This window comes from Pipistrellus kuhlii, unplaced genomic scaffold, assembly GCF_014108245.1.
Source record: "Pipistrellus kuhlii isolate mPipKuh1 unplaced genomic scaffold, mPipKuh1.p scaffold_m20_p_2, whole genome shotgun sequence".
NCBI classification, from domain to species: Eukaryota; Metazoa; Chordata; class Mammalia; order Chiroptera; family Vespertilionidae; genus Pipistrellus; species Pipistrellus kuhlii.
In genome coordinates this window covers 45,529,651-45,549,457 of record NW_023425515.1, presented here as the reverse complement: position 1 = coordinate 45,549,457, position 19,807 = coordinate 45,529,651, and the positions used below count along the sequence as shown (strand labels likewise).

General features: G+C 43.5%; 1 non-coding gene across 1 annotated transcript; it reads right to left on the bottom strand.

The window, feature by feature from the left end:
* Positions 1-16,372: 16,372 nt before the first annotated feature.
* Positions 16,373-16,509, bottom strand: LOC118725136. The gene has a single exon (XR_004989877.1). It is a non-coding gene; the product is annotated as a small nucleolar RNA SNORA2/SNORA34 family (small nucleolar RNA).
* Between the last annotated feature and the right edge of the window lie 3,298 nt (positions 16,510-19,807).

Below are 19,807 nucleotides of genomic sequence, written 5' to 3'. Positions count from 1 at the left end.
GTCACCCAACCCTGGGAGAAGGGTAGGCAAAATGTAATGGAGCACTTCATGCAGCAGTTAGAAGTCGTTGTCTAGTTGCACACATGGCAGAATGAACAGATCTTAAAACCATAGTACCAAACAAAACTCCAGACACAGAATGAGATAGAGAAAAACCATAATCATGTACTTACTAGTTCCTTAGACACATGCATCCTAAGCAACTAAACAATAATGAACCTTAACCAAGGAAATGTACACACAGAAAGATAGTCATCAAGTATATTAGAGTGTGTTGCCTATGGATGGGGATATGGCAATGAATAAGTAAAACAGGAGAGGGACGTTTTAGGGACCAATGAGGATAATGTGTCAGGAACTGAAGAGTGTGATTAACTCCATCATCTACATTCAAAGCAAAAAAAAAAAAAAAAAAAAAAAAAGAAGAAGAAGAAGAAGAAGAAAAGAAAGAAAAAAGAAAAGAAAGACACAGAAATATCTGAGCTGGCCCAGGTTTAGATTTCCCAACCTCAGCTCTCACTTCCCACTCAAGTCAAGCAGGATGACCTGCACACAACACTCCTGAGTCCCACCTTTGATTATTGCAGTGGCACGTGGTGCCTTTGGCCATCTGTGCTCCTGGATTCAAATCATGCTCTCTAAGGATTCCCTTCAAAGGATATGCCCAAAAGGAGAACTTACTCTCAGAGAGCAATACTTTTCCAGGAAACTCATCACAAAGAAGAGACACAGAGGTATTTAATGAATAGCTAAATGACAAAATTGCTCTCAGGAGCGCTTGGCCCTCTTCCCATGCCCAAGACAACTCTCTGGGTCTGGTCCCCTGTCCTTTCCTCCTGCAAGCCAGCTTGCCTCTCCTGTAAAACCACTCCCGTCGCTTTATCTTTTGGGTTTCCTCTAAAATTCCACTGGACTGTGGAAGCCATTTGCCTGTTATTCCTCACACACACACCCCACCCAGACACCAAGCCAAGAGCTCTACAAACATAAAGATGCTGCAGATGGAAACTTCAGGAAGTAGTGGGAGCTCCCTTTCCTGCCTCTAGCATGTATGCAGTCAGTGATCATTATTTTTGAATAACTATTATACTTTTTTTTTTTAATCCTCACCCGAAGATATTTTTCCAATGAGTTCTAGAGAGAGTGGACAAGAGAGGAAAAGACAGAGAGAAACATTAATGTGAGAGAAACACATCAGTTGGTTACCTTCTGCACAAGCCCCGACTAGAGCCTGGGCCAAGGAGGAGCCTGCAACCAAGTTATGTGCCTTTGACCATAATCGAACCTGGGACCCTTGGGTCAGTAGGCTGATGCTCTATCCACTGAGCCAAACCAGCGAGGGCTTGAAAAACTATTATATGCTTGGTTTTAGCCCTGGACTAGAGTCTCTCCTTGACTTCCTTGTTCATCTCTGCATTGTCCAATTTTAAATATATTTTATTGATTTATTCACAGAGAGGAAGAGAGAGGGATAGAGAGTTAGAAACATTGATGAGAGAGAATCATCGATCGGCTGCCTCTTGCACGCCCCCTACTGGGGATGTGCCCGCAACCAGGTACATGCCCTTGCCCGGAATTGAACCTGGGACCTTTCAGTCCGCAGGCCGAAGCTCTATCCACTGAGCCAAACCGGTCCCGGCTGCATTGTCCAATTTTAGCAAGAATCCTGCTAAGTCATTTTAGCCATAATCCTCAATCCTCTATATCTGACCCCTCTTGATATCTAAAGGGATTCTTCATCCTCCACTAGCCCCCAAGTGATGTTTGATTACCCTGGTCTGTTTTCAGCAGAAATCCTGTTACATCAGTTTAGGCAGAATCTTCTTATCTCTGACGTCTTTTCTTAGTAATTTTCTATTAACCTCCACCTTACCCTGCTCCTTGGCTATAAATTCCCACTAATCTATGCCATATTCAGAGCTGAGCCCAATCTCTTTCCCCTACTGTGGTGGTCCCTACACCTATCACAATGGTTCCCCTGAATAAAGTCTGCCTTATCATTCTTTAGCAGGTGTGATTAAATAACTTTTTCTTTGATAAGGATGCGATGGTTAAGTAAAAGCAGGATAGGCTTGCCCTTAAGGCGCTGAATGACAATTTACTAGTTCCCACAGGAGGGGACCACTCCCACCCACTCTCCAAATATGCAAAAGTGAATTTTGCCAAATTCCATTTCCATTTTCCTGGGGCTATGCAGTGTTGGCAGCAAAGGAGCAACTGGCCAGAGACCAGCTGCTTAGCAAGGTCCTGCCAGCATTGGTGCAGAAGGACCGGCTTGGCTCCCAACCAGGATGGCATCTGCTCAGCATTTGAAGCCCAGCATATGCTAATTGTCCTATGGCTTCATGGCACTTTCAGCCTATCAATTGAGTTTTCCTTTTTTTGAAAAAAAGAAATGTTTTATTGACTTTTTAGAGAGAGGAAGGGAGAGGCATCAATGTGAGAAACATTGATTGGCTGCCTCCTGCACACTCCCTACTGAAAACTGAACCTGTAACCTACATGTGCCCTGACCAGGAATCGAACCATGACCTCCTGGTTCATAGGTCTACACTCAACCATTAAGCCACATTGTCTGGACAGGGATCCCCCCCCCCCCTTTTTTTTTTTTCTTTTTTTAATTGAGCTTTTCTTTAAAAGCAACTCCTGTGATTATTGATTTTTTGCCCTGGATTTGGCTCACTAGAATTTTTCTTAAGGATGGAAGAGCTCAGAGAACCAGATCAGGATGTCTCTCACATGCCAGGAACTGAGTGGGAGGGGCTGGTGACATAGTAAGGTAAAGCTGGCCCAGTGCTTACCCTACCACCCAATGCCGCACTGCTTTTCTGAATGTCACTGGCCCTCTCAGGGCCCTTAGACAAGGTGCGAAGGGGCCCTCATCCCAGTCAGAGCTAATATTCTCTTTGAATTTTTGAACAGGTAAAATTAAGATTGCAAAGGGACAGTTTAAGCTCTGTAAAAAGGTAAAGTCCTATAGGAACTCTCTGTACTTCCCAACCAATTTTACTGGGAATCTAAAACTGACATAAAAATAAAGTTGATTGAAAAATAAACAAGTTAGACCAGGTGGTGAACCCTGTGGGCAGGTACCAAAGCCCAAGTGCTAATAAGAGCTCTGCTTCTTCCTGTGTGGCTTTGGGAAGAACAGAGCCCTGAGTCTCATGCCCCCTGTTCTACCCACTGTGACTACTATGAGACTCAAACCCAAAAATTAATGAGGTTTTTAATACTGTGTTCATTATAGAGCACTGTCCCTCTGGGAGGGCTTCTTGTTAATAATATTTGTCACTTATTAAAAACACTGTACTGAAGGTTGACCAGCCAGTCCCAAGTTAGCAGCAAATGTCTTACGGGTACCACAGACTAGCATGCTCAAAACTGAGTAGGAGGAAGAGAAGGAGGAGAAGAAGCAGAGGGAAGAAGAACAGAAAAATCAGAAGCAGAAGCAAAAGAAGAAGAGTAGGAGAAAGAAGAGGGTAGAAGGGGGAGGTGCAGCAGCAGCAACAGCAAAAAAAGCAAAAGCAACAGTATCAGAGAAAGAGGAAAGAGGAAGAGGAGGAGGAGGAAGGAAAGAAGGAAAGAGGAAGGAGGAAACAGAATAGCCGAGGAAGGGGAAATAGCAGTAGGAGGATAAAAAGCAGAAGCGGAAGAAGTAGAAACAGCAAAAGTTAAATTGGAAGAATAACAGAAGCAGAAGCAAAGGAGCAGAAATAGAAAACAGAAAAATCAGAGGCAGAAGGAGAAATTGAAGCAGCAGAAGGAGAAGCTCAAGAAAAAAAGAAAAACAGAAGTGAAAGAAGCAGAGGAGGAGGAGGAAGCAGATGAGGAAGGAAGCAGATGAGAACGGAAGAGGAAGAAGATGAGGAAGGAGGAAGAAGCAGGAAGAATCAGGGGAGAGAAGAGTAGACATAGTGTGTGTGAGAGACAGAACCAGAGTTGGGATGGGGAAAGTTGGGGTCTGTCACAGAGGAAATTCCTAGTGATGACCAAAGTTGGGGTAAAATGGAGAAATCAGAGGTAATAAGATAAGGACAGGAAGGAAATTTCTAAGTCTGGTGAATATTAATCGGAAAATTCTCTCCAGAGCATCCAGCAAGTGCTGGGCACGGAGGAAAGGTGTTCACAGACAGCACACGGTGTGCTTAGAGCACTTGGCTTAGTTAGCCACTTGGCCACTAGATTGCCTCTCTGAACATCAGTGTCACCAGGTGACGATGGGTCCTCCCTCCCATCCATATGCAAATGACCTAGAGCAGTGGCCAGCAAACTCATTAGTCAACAGAGCGTTAAACTGCGGCTCTCGAGCCGCATGTGTCTCCCGAGCCACAGTTTGCTGACCACTAACCTAGAGCAATATCTGGCAGATAGTAAATGCTACATAACTCCACAACTTCCTATATTATTAAGGAAAGCACATATTAAATGCCTACTAAATGGCTGATTAAAAAATTTTATTAAAACCTGAATGAGCAGCAAAAATGTATATTCTCAGCAAGTCAAAGTGAAGGTGTTTCAAGGATGAGGGGGCTATTCTGCAACATGATGGCAATGGGAGAGACTAGGACCATTTTCTCAAATCAATCTTGTCTCTGGGTCCTATGTACTCAATAACCTCCACCAGTTACCTTGTATCCACCTGTGTACTTTCCAAGTTTGCAATTACAGTAAAATCTGTGACTTTTCAAGTCACTTAAAGGCAGGCCGAACTGTCTGTCCCACCTTTCCCATGCTGGAGCATCTTCGCAAAAATGCTTTATGAGCTAAAGGTGAAAGAGATGCTACGCTGCAGGAGGTCTAAGACTCAGAGGCTTCTCTGAGTGACAAGGAAAGAGGCCCGACTTCTGTGCATTGTGCAACTGATTACTGGGACCCCTCACCCTGGCCAGGTATTCAATTTAATTCTCCCTTCGTCTGTTGAAATATCCATTAGCCACGATGGTCAGAAAAGGAGACATCTTCTCTCCATCACCACACACGCCACCCTGGCCCACGCCAAGATTATGGCTCTCCTAGAACTTCATGACCTTGACAGTCTCATAGGGACAGCAGCAGAGAGATCGTTTACAAATGCAAATATGATCAAGGCAGGTTGCTGCTTGAGATTTCCATAATCCTTCAAATATAAACACAGGCCCTGCTGTGCTTCACAGGTGGCTCCACAGTTCAGCTCCACGTAGTCTGCCTGATGCCTTCCCTCTTCCTCCCCCCACAGCCTCTGCTCTTGCCCAGTCCCCCTTATTCCAGCCATCCCAGGCTGTCTTGCATGTTTTTATTAAGCATTCCCAACTCCTCTCCATCTCAGGGACTTGACACAGATGTTCCCTCTCGCTGGAACAGTGCCCTTTCACTCCCACCACCCCTAAGCTTCACTTCCAGTCACAACTCAAGTCACCTCTTAAGGGAAGTCTCCTCTGACCCCCTAGACTAGGTCAGGTCTCCAGGTTCTAAATGCTCATGACACCCTATGTTTCTTTAATATCACTCCTCACTGCTTATATTTACATATTTATTTGTGTGGCTTTTTCTTTTGTGTCTTTCTCCCCCACTGGGATGTACACTGGGCAATGAGGGGCCTCCACTGTTTTGTACGCCATTGCACATCACTCCTCCTCCTGCCACTCCCACCAGGTAGCAGGAGCCTATTGATAGGAACTATGGAGTAAGTTAATGCATTTATTTTCTAGGTAATCCAGGAAACTAAGGGGCTCCTAGCATAATGCAAAGAGAATAGGAGTGAGTGAGTGTCCAGCGAGCTGCATTCTGGCCCCGCCCTCCTCAAACCAACTCTATGACCTCAGCAAGTCTCTTCTCCTCTTGGGAGTGGGAATTCTTAGAATGAAGCTGAGGAGTTTGAGTTATTGGGCTCTCAGGGTCCTCCCGGCTTGGCCTATGGTTTTCTATCACTGAGTGTACTGGTTTCAGATTCTTCCCCCTCAAGCAGACACTGGTACCAGCAGTGACACGGTAGGCGTGGAGGTGAGAATAAACATCCCTAAAGAAACGAATTCTCCTGATTCCTATGTCATCAGAACATTTGTGCTTGAAAAGTGACTTTCGCAACCAGGGACAAGGGAATACTTTGTCACCCGCAGTTTAATTCTTTGTTCCATTACTCAAGCCAGTGACTTAAACTTTCCATTTCCTCTCAAGACAGCCAGAAAGTGAGCAAAAGGCATCACCGTGTATTCCAAATGCATGATGTATATATTCTATAGGCTAACAATTTAACAAGGCAAGTCTTTGAAGAAAATAGTTTACAATGTTGGATGTTGTATTAAAAATTAAATATGGACTTCTTGGGCACATTAGCTTTGGGGATCTCCTTTCTGTCTTAGGATATATTTCTCCCCCATTTAACTTTCATTTCTTCTAACTTCCATTCTTAGATGTCTAAAATTAGAATGTCTAGACTTCTTTTTGCTCAGAACACAAAGTAATAGCTATTCCCATTTTGTTTCCACAGTAGCAGTTCATGTCTCATATTTGCACATTTCATTCCCAAACATCGTTTAAATGCAACAGAGAGAAAATAGAGTAATTCAAGAGGATCAGATAGGAACCTGATTCCAGTCACTCCCTGAATGAGACATTTTCTCTCAACAATTCAGAGGCTCTTGAAATATGCACTTTCCCATACAACATGTTTTATGTGCCCATGGAACAGACTCTGTTGGGAATTAATTGCATGTGCCTTCATTCTTGTTGAAACTGCCCTTCAAGCAGGCTGGCAGACTGCCAGGGACCCAGCCTCTGGGGCTGACACTCAGGGTGTGGGACTTCTTAGGGAATGAGAAGCTGAGCAGTGTCCTTGCTTGCAAGGTCCCTTTGCTGTGAGCACAACATGAGAAGTCACTGTAGTGCAGAGCAAGGTAGCTGTGGATGATGGGTTCTTGTAGTGAAGTCACCCCACTATGGCTTCAAGGCACCATCTTTGTGTCTGTGCCCACCAAATAAACTTGAGAGTAAGATCATGGCTCTCTGGCCGAGTCCTAGACCGTGAGCATCCTCGAGGGCAGCAATTTAACACAGCACCTGCCACGGAATAATCCATGCTTCAGAGGATCAGCCCCCTATCGAGATGATCCTCGGGCAAAAGATGGCTCCCTTCTAATCAGCCTCTTCTAGCTTAATCAATCTGCTCCAAGTAACCTGATCAAAAAAGAAAATGAAAATATGCCCCAAAGAGATGTTGTTCTCCATCCCTTGTTGGACAAGTTAGAGATATTTGGACATTATTATGAAAGTGACAGCCATTTGCATTTTTATCAGAGGAGTAACTAAAATTCTTAATATGTGCACTAGAAAAAAACAACAACCTGAGAATAGTTTCTCATCCAAATAGGCTTGGAAATCTCTGTTGTAAAATGTCTACAGGATCACTATTGGGATGATAACAAATCTATGACCTTGCATCTATGACCTAGTCTCCTCCCAACACACATCAAACACATGATCTTCATCTCTCAAGTCTGAATGTTCTTGACAGTATACAAATAGCCTTGACATATGTGGACACTAAGATGCAGACAGGTTAAGTAACAAATCCCAGGTCATGCAGTTAATTAGTGTACTGGCTCTTAGTTGCTATCTGAGGTTCCTCCCTTACCAAATTGATTGATAGTCATGTCCCTTGGGGTAAAGGAAGATTTTTTAAAGAGAAAATAAGCCGAAAATATTTTTTTTTTAAAGTTCAAATGTTTGTTCCCAGGCTTACTCTCTTTGAACTTGGCTTTGGAAAATGGTTTAGTCAGCATTTTTTTTTAACCAACAGATTTTTATTTTCATACTCTAGCATTTCTAGTATTGGCAAGAATCAGAGGTAGTTTTAAAAGACTGGAAGTTCTTGGCTGTGTGTTTTAGCTTACCTTGAAACTGAAAGCACCAGTATAGTCTCATTCCCCACCCTTCTCCTCCTCCTTCTCCTTCTTCTTCTCTCTTTTTTCCTCTCTCTCCCTCTCCATTTTTCTGTCTCTCTCTCTCTCTCTCTCTCCCTCTCTCCCTCTCTCCCTCTCTCTCTCTTCCACATATACAAGATCATTCAGTTAGCAGAAGGAGTTTGGGAGAAGAGAGATAAACCCTCAGACTTTTAGGTGCTTTTCACATTTCCCTTTCAATAGCTGCCTATTTCGGCATATGGCCCAGAGAGTCACTGCTAATGCTGCTATCTAGCAGGGGCTCTTTAGTTAATGCAAAATGCAGAGGAGTTGAAATAAACAGGTAGCCTGTATTCCCACAGAGGTGAGTCTCTAGTGATACACTGAGTTTCCCTCTGAAAAATGAAGAAGAACACTCAAAACCTTGTGTTCTTTTTATAAGATAATAAAGCAGAAACATAAAGAACTATGCCCTAATAGCATACTAGTAAGCAATTTCAAAATAGTACACATCCTTTCATCATTTTCAAAAATCCTAAAATAATAGTCCACAGCCACACTAACCTCACCCTCTTGCATGCATGAAACCCTTTCACTCATGGACAAGACACATCACTTTCTATATCAGTCCTCATAGAGAGAACTTCAGTGTATTTGTGAAATACTTGCCATGTTCAATTGCCTTCTTCAGTCACCTGAGCTAGCCAATCCTATTGTATTTGAGCTGTGTGAGCTGTGTGCACTGTCCTGTTGTATTTAAGCCTTGCTTAATGTTGGCATCACTGAGAGGGATTGACCTCCAGGCCAAAAGGTTATGAGGATTGGCTGTGACTATAACGGAAGAGCTGCTGTGCAGGAGCTGACTCTATGGATCAGGACTTACTTCAGTGGGACTTGGTGCTCACGGAGTCCGCCCCTTGAGTGTGTCACTCCTGGAGGTGATAGGGTTGTAATCTGGCATGGTTGAAGCTGACCACCAAGTGCACTGACTCTGGGGTTTCTGTGCCCTTCCCAGGAACCCCCAGCATGAGCTGCAAAGCAATATGCACATGGCTGCTACTTCTGTTGGGCTTGGAGGTGCATCAGAGAAGCCAAGCTGTGAACCAGGGCAGGCTGCTGCTAGTGCCGGGCTTGGGGCCACCTACTTAATGGGAGAAACAGGACACACTGAAGCCAGCTCCTGCTTGTTTGGGAGATTTTAGGAAAATCCAAAGAAAACAATTTGGCTAATTAGGTTGGCCTTTTAAATCCTTTTAAAATAGGTGAAAAAGACAGGTATGCTTGTGGGGATTGTTTCATATTTTATTCCACATTTTTAGCCATTTTAGTGGTTCCTGTCTATTTAGAAACAGCAAACATGTAATGTGTAAGTTGTAATCAACTCATTTTTTTCTCCTAATGAAGATTAACAGACTGTATACACACACACACACACACACACACACACACACACATGCACTCACACATGTATGAGGTAAACTACAAACTCCTTTTATTGTTCAAATTTAATGTAACAACTCATTTAGATGGCTCCAGGAAGCTCATATGGGAGCCCAGGCTGACCATCAGAAACTTCTATCAGATAACCATTTAAAATCATTTAACATCAGTTTCAACTTCATCAGCAACTTTCTTTTACAAAACCTAAGGCAACTTGTAGTATGACTTATTGTTTCTATTTCTCTTCAGCCCCTCGTCCCAGGAGTAGTTGCAAAATTAAACCGTACTAGGCTTTGAGGAATGAGAGGAGGCATTTCTAAAAGCCCAAAAGGCCCTAAGGTTCCTGGGCTGACCTACGGGTCTGGATTTGGGAATTCATTATTCCCACTCCTATTTCTTCCTGTCATTTGAGCTGTCACCTTGTAGATGTCACAGCCCATATGTGCTTCCTTCTGTGAAATCAACCCCATGATCACTGGCTATGAAACATCAGGGGAGCTGGAGAAGCAGCCAGGAGATGCTAACTTATTTTGACCCACAAGTCACACTGGCTCTGTGCTCAGAAAGTGAGCATGCAGTAGCAGTTCATGGATGGAAAATAGATATCAATAAAGAGTCAACACACAAGGATGGAGTTGAACTGCCTGGGTTCAAATCTTAGATCCATTTTTGGGGAACAAGGTAGTTAACTTCTCTAAGCCCATTTGCTGATCTGTGAAAGGAGAGTAATGACAGCGCCTGCTTCATGGAGTTGTGTGGAAGTCATGTGATAGAGAATATAGCATAGTGCCTGGCACATAGTAAGCACTTAGCAAGTGCTAGCTCTTATTAACTTATATACCAACTCTACTGAATGTTCATGGATGCCTGGACCAGAGTCTTGAGAGGTCATGTTCAGACCTAGTGGGAAAGAATAACCATGATAAAATAGCAATGTCTGCCCTGGTGTAGAAAAGGAGAGTGGGTCTACTGGAGCCACACATTTGCCATTCCTGCAGGAAACATGTTAGATTCATCTGTCTTCCCACAACTTCTTTTCAGGACCCTCCACCTGGGAGATAATCAGCATATGTGTAATGAAATGACTATTTGGTTAATGCTTCTTGCTATAGTAATGTAGGCAGGAAGAGAGAAAATGAGAACAAGAGTGGATTCAGAGATTGAGATAAAATCTCTCTCCCCAACATGATTTTTTATATCTCCCCTTTGTGAGTCAGGCTCTCACCCAGAGTAAGTAGAGTCTTACCAGCAGGTAAATCCTTGCTTTGAAACTGGGCTCAGGTGCAATGGTGAAGTAAAAACCTGGAAAACTGATGGACTAATACTGAACAATTGGAGGCAGAATGATGTAGAGCAAGCATGTCAAACTCGGGGCCTGTGGGCCACGTGCCTCGTTTATTTGGCCCGTGTTAGCCTTTGAGTTTGACAAGCTTGCTATAGAGGAAGGGGCCATGGCTGGTTCCAGCTTCTCCAACAACTCAGCCCACATCAGCCCCTCCCTGGTCTTTGGCTCCCTTATTCATAAAACAAAGATGATAATCTCAGTCAGGGGTGTTGTGAGGCTCAAATGGCATAAGCCATAAAAATATGCTCTGCATAAAGCTGTTTTACAGGTGTAGGGGAGTAAAATATGAAATTCTGCCCACCTACCAAGACCCCAACCAAATATTAAAATATCGATATATATAGTTAGTCAGCTATATTTAACTTGTTGGTATTTCTCCAAAATTTTAGCCAACTTCCCTTAGTATTCCTTTGTCTCCCATTCTGTCCATCCCCATTGCAGGATGAGTATCAAAATGTAAATGGCCCTGGCTGGCTTGGCTCAGTGGATAGAGCATCAGCCTACAGACTGAAGAGTCCCAGGTTCTATTCCGGCCAAAGGCACATGCCTGGGTTGCAGACTCGATCCCCAGTCGGGGGGGGGGGGGGGGGTTTGCAAGAGGCAGCCGATCAATGATTCTCTCTCATCATTGATATTTCTCTCTCTCCTTCTCCCTTCCTCTCTGAAATCAATAAAGAAATATATTTTTTTAAATGTAAATGAACCACCTTACCTTTCACAACCAGTTCTTAGCCAGAGCCTGTGGAGACAAGGCTGTCACTACCTCATTTAACCAGTATGCTGCTCATTCAAAGCTAAATGCTGCTCATATAAGTATGTGGCTCCAGATACAATATCCCAACCCAAACCTCTGGACAAATAGGATATAAAGTCGAGAATTTCAAGCACTGCCTCACCAACCACACCATTTTCAACTGCTGTGGCCACAGTGGTGGCCTTGAGTAAGTCACTTCCGTTCTCTGGGTTTCAGACCTCCCATTAGCCTGAAGCCTGAGCCTGGAACTGGGAGAAGCAGCCTAAGAGAGAACCAGAGCCTCACAATCTTGCTGTATCAGGCACACCTGGTGAAGGGTTCCGAGCAAGTCTCCCCAGAATGTAATACTTTGGCAGGTAGATGACTTTGAACTCAAGTCAATCAAGAGCCAGCAGACCATACAAATTATCTGAGGAGATAAGAGGTGTAGAGGGAGGGATAGGGGGAAATAGCTTGGTGGGAAGGAAGAACCTGAAAGTCCTGCCAACATTAATTGCTAAATTTGACCTTAGGAAAAGCGAAATTATTGTGTTGTGTCTTGTACTTGGACACTATACTTGGAACACTGACAAGTGAGGAATTATGCAATCATGATGTCATGCCAACCTGGTGAGGCAGGCATACCTGCCTCGTTTCCCAGAGGAAAGAAAAGAGGTGACATGGTTTGTCTGGCATTATCCCTCTGCTGGCTGGCTGAGCTGGGATTCTGGAGCAGGCTTTCTGGTTCTAAGAGCAGATTGGAGCCCTGGTGAGGAGGCACAGTCTGGATTTTCTTGGAATGATAGCAGTGACCTGGACTGGACTCATTTCTATGAAGAATAAAGACGAGACAGAGTAACACAACCAGGGCAGTGGAGACCTGTGCACTGTCTAAGCACCTGGGAAAGCCCAAGGGAGATAAAATAATCAGGGTTTCCAGGCCACCAAGGTTCCCCTGTGTTTTGGGAAGGAGGTAGGTGTGAACTGGTGCTGTTCTTACACAAGCCCCAGCAGTACAAAGGCTGGAGCTGCCCAAGGCTGTGCAAGCGGCAGTACGCCCGTGTGAAGGGAGTTAGGACTGAACCTAGCTATTGAGACCTGCAATTCCCAGCAGACAGCAGGCCTGAGAGGAGCTGCCAGATCAGACAGGAAAACTGGAAGGGGAGGAAGGAGGCGCTGCATATGTTGGTGGGCAGGGCTGGGAGGGTGCAGCACACGGGGCGATGGCCCTTGTTACCACATGCAGACTCCCTGCCGCAAGCTCGCCATCCCGTCTCTCCCCTGGTCACATCTGCCTGTGTCATGCTCAAAGCATCCTGGGTTGGTTCCCTACTTTCTGTTTGTTACTCTACTTACTTTTTATTATGAATATTTCTGAAAGGCAGTATAGAGAGTAATATAACTTGTATCCACCATCAGGCTTTGGAAAAGCCTAACATTCTTTTCCATATTTGCTTCAGATAATTTTTTTTTTAAGACAAAGCCTCACAAATACCTTTGAGGCTTCTCCGGTTTCTTTTCCTTTCTTCTGCCTTCAAGGGAAACCACCCTCCCATGACTCTTTACACATGCGGACATCTATAAATAATCAATGGTATTTTCACATATTTTACCTGGATCTTCATGGAATCATGCTGTTAACTTCATATAAAGTAATTTAGTATTAATAAACTATAATAGTATATTTTATATAATATAAACACTAGATAATACGTGAAGTGTGATAATAAACAAATAAATATGATATTAGCATAGATAAAATCAACTGCTGCTTGCTTTGTTTTTGCTAACATTCTTAACTTGGTATTTATCAATAGTAATGCTAATTATAATATCACATTGTATGAAAATACTATAATTTATGTATCCACTAAAGACCCAGTGCATGAAATTCGTGCATGTGGGAGGGAGGAGAGTCCTGGCCTGCACCCTCTCCAATCCGGGACCCCTCAGGGGATTTCGGACTGCTGGTTTAGGCTAGATACCTGCGGGATTGGTCCTAAACTGGCAGTCTGGCATCCCTCTAGCAATCCAGGACTGCTGGCTTCTAACCGCTCACCTGCCTGTCTGCCTGATCACCCATAACCACTCTGTCTGCCGGATGCCCCTAACTGCTCCCCTGTCTGCCTGATCACCCTAAAAACCTCTGTCTGCCTGCCTGATTGCCCCTAACTGCTCTCTCCTAACAACCTGATCCCCCTAACTGCTCCCCCCTGCTGGCCTGATTGCCTCTGCCATGGCCCCACCACTGTGGCTTTGTCTGGAAGAACATCTGGAAGGTCATCCGGAAGATGTTCAGTCTAATTAGCATATTACCCTTTTATTAGCATAGATTCTCCTTTTGATGGACAGGCAATTTTTTCCACCTTTTTTCCAGTGTTCCAATTTTCTACTCTTTCAAACAATGGCATGAGTATTCATGCACATGTGTGGGTTCGTCCAGACAACATACCTGGGAATGAAATTGCTGGTTTGGGGGATGCATATCCTTCACTTTATGCCTCAAGCTCTTTTCAGCCTCTTTGCCCATTCCTGGCCATCACGGGTATTTTCCCAGGCAAGGGCACTTCTGGAAGTGAGACTAAGATCAGGAAATGCTACCCAATGAAATAGGAACAGCTAGCCATAAGCACTTAGCCCATATGTGAGCATCCACTCTGAGCTAGGGCCTGTGTGCTTGTTAGTGTGGGCAGGTGATCTTGAGGAGCAGAGGAAATCAAACTGATGAACTGAGACCTGAAGGCTAGATCTAAGCCTGCCGTGACTCCACCAGCTTTATTTTGGGGCCCAACCTAAAACAGACAGCTGCCCCATTTTTATTTTTTCTGTTAAATATTTAACTTTATTTTCTCCTATCAAACTAATATGTACTCTTGACATAAATTTTAGAAATTTTAGAAAAATATTTCCATGGTCATCACCCAAATTATCACTCCTTTCAGAGACATTCACTGTTAACATTTTAGTCTATTTCTCTTTAATCTTTCTTTTTAGCATTTTTCTCTTACATGTACGGTCTATTGTATCCTATTGTAATGTAACCTAACATTATGTAATTGTCCATATGTTAAAAATACTATAATTTAGCTTGGCCATCATGTCTCAGTGGTTGAGCATCCATCTATGAACTAAAAGGTCATGGTTTGATTTCCAGTCAGGGTGCCTGATTTGTGGGCTCGAGCCCCAGTATAGGGTGTGCAGGAGGCAGCCAATCAAAAATTCTTTCTCATGGTTGATGTTTCTTTCTATATATCTCTCTCTCTTCCTCTCTGAAAGAAATAAAAATACATTTTTAAAAACACATTATAATTTTCATGAATTCAGATTATTCTATCTATTGCTTCGTTTTCTAGTATCTACTTAGTTATTCCTATATGTTGGACATTCAGATTATTTCTAATTTCTATTTTCACAGTTAAAACACAGTGGGCATCTTTGGGGCTATATCCTGGATGGCTTTTTAGATTCATAAGAGAGGATCTTAGAAGTGTAATTCTCAGAAGGGCAAGGGGCACATTAAAAACTTTTGATGGGATGCCAGAAGAGACTGAACATAAACTGCACGTATAGATAAGGACAATGGGGGGTGGGGAAAGGGCAGAGGGGGGGTGGGAACCTAGTGAAGGGGGTGGAAAATGAGGAACTTTTGTAATAATATGAACAATAAAGATTGATTTAAAAAAAAAAAAACTTTTGATGGACATTACTAAACTGTTCTAGAAAGACAACCATGTCTCAGGCTCACAGACCTTAAAGTGTTCATAATGCCCAGCTGGCCTGCCTTCACCCCGGCAGCTAATTGTAAGATCCCTTTACACTGGGGCTCAGATGTGGGGAGAGCAAGGACCTTTAAGAGCTGGCGTGCCTGCCCACAGACTGCTGGGTTTGCCGGAGGAGACTGCTTGGCGTCCTCCCAAGCAGTGTGAACGAGGCTGCTTCCTTCCAGGAGCACTAACGAGACAGCGCAGTGCATGAATCATACTGTGGGAAAGTCAGGCTGCACAACCAGGCCTCTTATATAGAGTAGACAGTTAAACTAGGCCACTGGGACAGTAGATGTATTATTTAAATTTCTTTAGGAACAACAACAACAAAAAGACTCTGGCTACTTTAAACAAAACAAAGAGGAATTTGCTGGGGTGAAAGGCTGTGTCTACTGTTAGGCAAGCTCCGCATTCGTGGATGGCACTCCCTAGAGCTGTGCGGTGCACTGCCTATACCGCCATGCTCAGCAGCAGCCCTGCTGGACTATCTCATACAACAGTGTTTCTCAAACTATCTGGGCTGAAGGATCAAGTGTGTAAAATTATTACTAATATTATTATTAGCCGAAACCGGTTTGGCTCAATGGATAGAACGTCAGCCTACAGACTGAAAGGTCCCGGGTTCGATTCCGGTCAAGGGCATGTACGTTGGTTGCGGGCACATCCCCGGTGGGGAGTGTGCAGGAAGCAGCTGGTCGATGTTTCTCTCTCATCGATGTTTCTAGTTCTCTATTCCTCCCCCTTCCTCTCTATAAAAAGTCAATAAAGTATATTTAAATATATATATATATTATTATTATTAAAAATCCATTATAGTCAATACTTTGGTAAATTGAATATGAATTACTAGAAAAATGAAATGCTACTTGATGTCTCAGCAATGTCAAGTGCCCTGAAAGTTACTAAACATTCAGTTTCTGCATTTGCCTCACTATGGATGGGTGATATGTAGTTTGGGTAACAGCACTAGTCCACCACCCACACTTTGGGCAGTCCTGACATACATTATCCAAGCTGCATGAAGTGGGAAAGAAATGAGAAGTCCAGAATAACTAAATCCAAGTAGTCAAGTGGAGTAGACTCTTTGTCTCCCTCATGTCTTTCATTCTGCCTGCTGGTACTATTAAACCTCATGGCAAAATTGCTTTCTCCAGATTGCAGAAAATAAAACCATTAACAGCTCTTTACAGTTATGTCTTTTTTTTTTTCTTTCAGATGTTTCTTTCTAATGAATTGACCATTACATTTCCTAAGTTCTGAAATGGCCAACAGACCATAGAAAGACATTTCTTTAGGCTCCTGCTTGAAACCAGCAGTTTCAGCAAACTGCTGGCCTTGATTCAGAACCAATACAGTTATGTCTTATAGCCTCAGCCACTAAAGAAAGAATTATTGGTCCCAAATCCAAATATTCCACAGAAAGGACTTAGTGGCCCAGCCCAGGCATAGTGCTCACTCCTATGGCTGGGGATGTGCTACCTGCGGTCAAGGGCAGGCCCCGCAGGAAACACCAGCTCTCCTGGGAACCATGTGAGAGGTGCTGGGTGCAGTTCTCAGAAAAGGGATACAGTATCACCAGAAATAAGGGAATTTGCCAGACAAATAAAATAGTAGGTTTCCATGTATTAGGTTGTTATTTTCCTATACCTATATCAACTGAATAGATTTTTTGAAATATATTCCACCCAAAAAAAGGGGTTTATGGCTCAATAAATGCGGGAAAACTATAGATTTTATTACCTTCTTAGAGATTATAAGGCTTATTAGCATATACATTATGAGAATTTCTGTTTCTTTAAAAACACACACACACACCTGTTTAATTATGTTTAATTCAGTGTTTCTTCAAGTTCATTTGGTAACTAAAAGTTTTTTTTAAAGTGACATCCAGTAACACCCCATAGGATTAGTGTTCCAAGAATAGGTTTTGAAAAAGCCATTCTAGGCATAGATGTTCTCCAGGAAGATATGGCCCAGATCCTTCATTTTTTTAAATATATATATTAGATATATGTTATCCAATATATATATTATATATATATATTAGATAATATATATATTATCACTGTCGTTGTTGGATCCCACAAAATCAATAACATATATATATATATTATTGATTTTTTACAGAGAGGAAGGGAGAGAGATAGAGAGTTAGAAACATAAATGAGAGAGAGTCATCGATCAGCTGCCTCTTGCACACCCCCTACTGGGGATGTGCCCACAACCAAGGTACATGCCCTTGACCGGAATCGAACCCGGGACCCTTCAGTCCGCAGGCCGACGCTCTATCCACTGAGCCAAACCGGTTTTGGCTAGCCCAGATCCTTCAAACAAAACAAAACTTTATACAAACCAGAGAGCTAGATATTTATAGAAACTGGTCAAGTATTTCACATTATTTGTATAACGTAAGTTAAACACCATCAAAGCTACCAGCTTCTAGGCTCAGAGTTTTGTATGTTGACATGTTAACATAGGGCACATCTCTGCAACTCCAAACCTCCCTTCTCGGCAACATCCCCTTCCCAAGGCCCTGTCACAGGTTGTTCTGAACCCTTTCATGTAATGCCCCCTTTGAGGTAAGGTGTATCTTTATGTCATTAGGTGGCTGGCCTCTGTGGTTTGCAAAACCAACTTAATAGCACAAGATAGCCATTCTACCCTGTGTGCTCACGTAATAAAAGGCCCCACTAGGGTGAGCAACACGCTTGAGAGCAGTGTTAACAGCACCCCACATCTGGGGAAGCTTGGAGGCGGGGCCAACATTAATAAGTATAATGAAGGCCTTCTCCTCTCTAATGAGAGATTAGAATCTTATACCAGATCAGCAAACCAGATTATAGGCATAACTGATGGACAGAGTAAACTGCCTGGACAATCAGGATCAGGGGGGCATGACAGAGGTTGGCCGCCAAGTCTGGAAACACAGGCAACTATATAATAAGTGTTTTTTGATATTGCTCTTAATGCATGATAAAATAATACCTATGTTTCCAGACTTTGTGGTCACTCTGTAGCCAAAGCTGTTATTTGTATGGCGCAGTCACTGAATATCAGGAGGCCCTGTTCTAAATGCTTCACGTGCGTGAGCTCATTTCATTCTCACAGCCACCCTGTGATGTAGGTAGTGCCATTATCCCCATGGGAATAGGTGAGGAAATCGAGGCACTAAGGGATTCAGTATCTGACCCAAGGTCCCCCTGTTGGTGAGTGGGCTTTGAGCCCAGGAAGGCTCATTCTAGAGCCCATAACCTCCAAGAGGCCTAAGACACCTGAGCTTTGCTGAACAGCAGCCAATAAACAGGGATTTGGGTTCTCTATCTTGTTTGTTTGTTTGTTTTTAACCACAGGGGGCACAGGAGTGATCACCATAATTCACATCTGTGCTATTCTATGCAGTTTGGTCCTCAGCACAACCCATTACAATAAACCAGGCAGTAAGGAGCCATGGGTCAGACTGTTGGACCTCAAAGGGAGGGTGGGGATAAAAGGGAGAGATCAACCAAAGGACTTACGTGCACACATAAGGACAATAGGGGGGTGGAGGCACGAGTGTGGGGAGGTGGGGGATTGGAATGAGGGGTTGAGGACAAATATGTGACACCTTAATCAATAAAGAAATTAATTTAAAAAATAAAATAAACCAGGCAGAAGCTATAGTTCCACTTTATAGATAAGGAATCTGGGTCTTTCATGTGATCCCTACCTACCAATGGCAGAACCATGTCTTCTGACTTCAAGAGTCTCGTGGTTTTAACTCATTTTCTGTGCTGGGTTTTGTGGAGGCCAACATCCAAGATGGTCCCAGTGATTCCTGCCTCTTAACCTCTCCCACATGAATAAGACTTGCTTATGGAAGCACTAGGATGCTCTGGAAATGACAATGTTGACTTCTAAAGCTAAGTCATAAAAGATGTTAGAACTTCTGGATCATCTCCCTGGATCATTTGCTCAGGAGGAAGCCGGCTGCCATGTTGTGAGGATGCTCCCGCAGCCCCACGGGAGGTGCCCTGGTGAAGAATAAAGTCTTCCACTGCCCTGCACAAATGCCCATTCCTGAGAGGCTACCCCCACGGAAGCAAATCCTCCAGCCCCAGTCAGACGACTGCAACCTTGGCTGACATCTTGACTGGGATTTCATGAGATACCCTGTGATGGTTAATTTTATATGCCAATTTGATTGGCCATGGGTGCCCAGATTAAACATGTCTGGGAGGATGTTTCTGAGTGAGATTAGCATTTTAATCTGTGGACTCAGTAAAGTAGACTGCCTTCCCTAATGAGGGTGGGCATCACCAATCTGTTGAAGGCCCGAATGGAATAAAAGGTAAAAGAAGGATGAATTCACCCCCACTTTTTCCTGCTTCGCTGCTTGAGCTGGGTCATTTCCTCTCATAGTCTCTCTTGCACTCAGACTGGGACTCACACCATTGGCTCCCCTAGTTCTCGAGCCGTTGGACTCAGACTAATGACACCACCTACTCTGCTTGGGTCTCCAGCCTGCAGACAGCAAATAGTGGAATTTCTCAGCCTCCATAATTTTGTGAGCCAATTCCTTATAATCACTTATCTCTATACACTATCAGTTCAATTTCTCTGGAAACCCTGACTAATCCAGACTCCAAGCCAAATCTACCCAGCTAAGTCA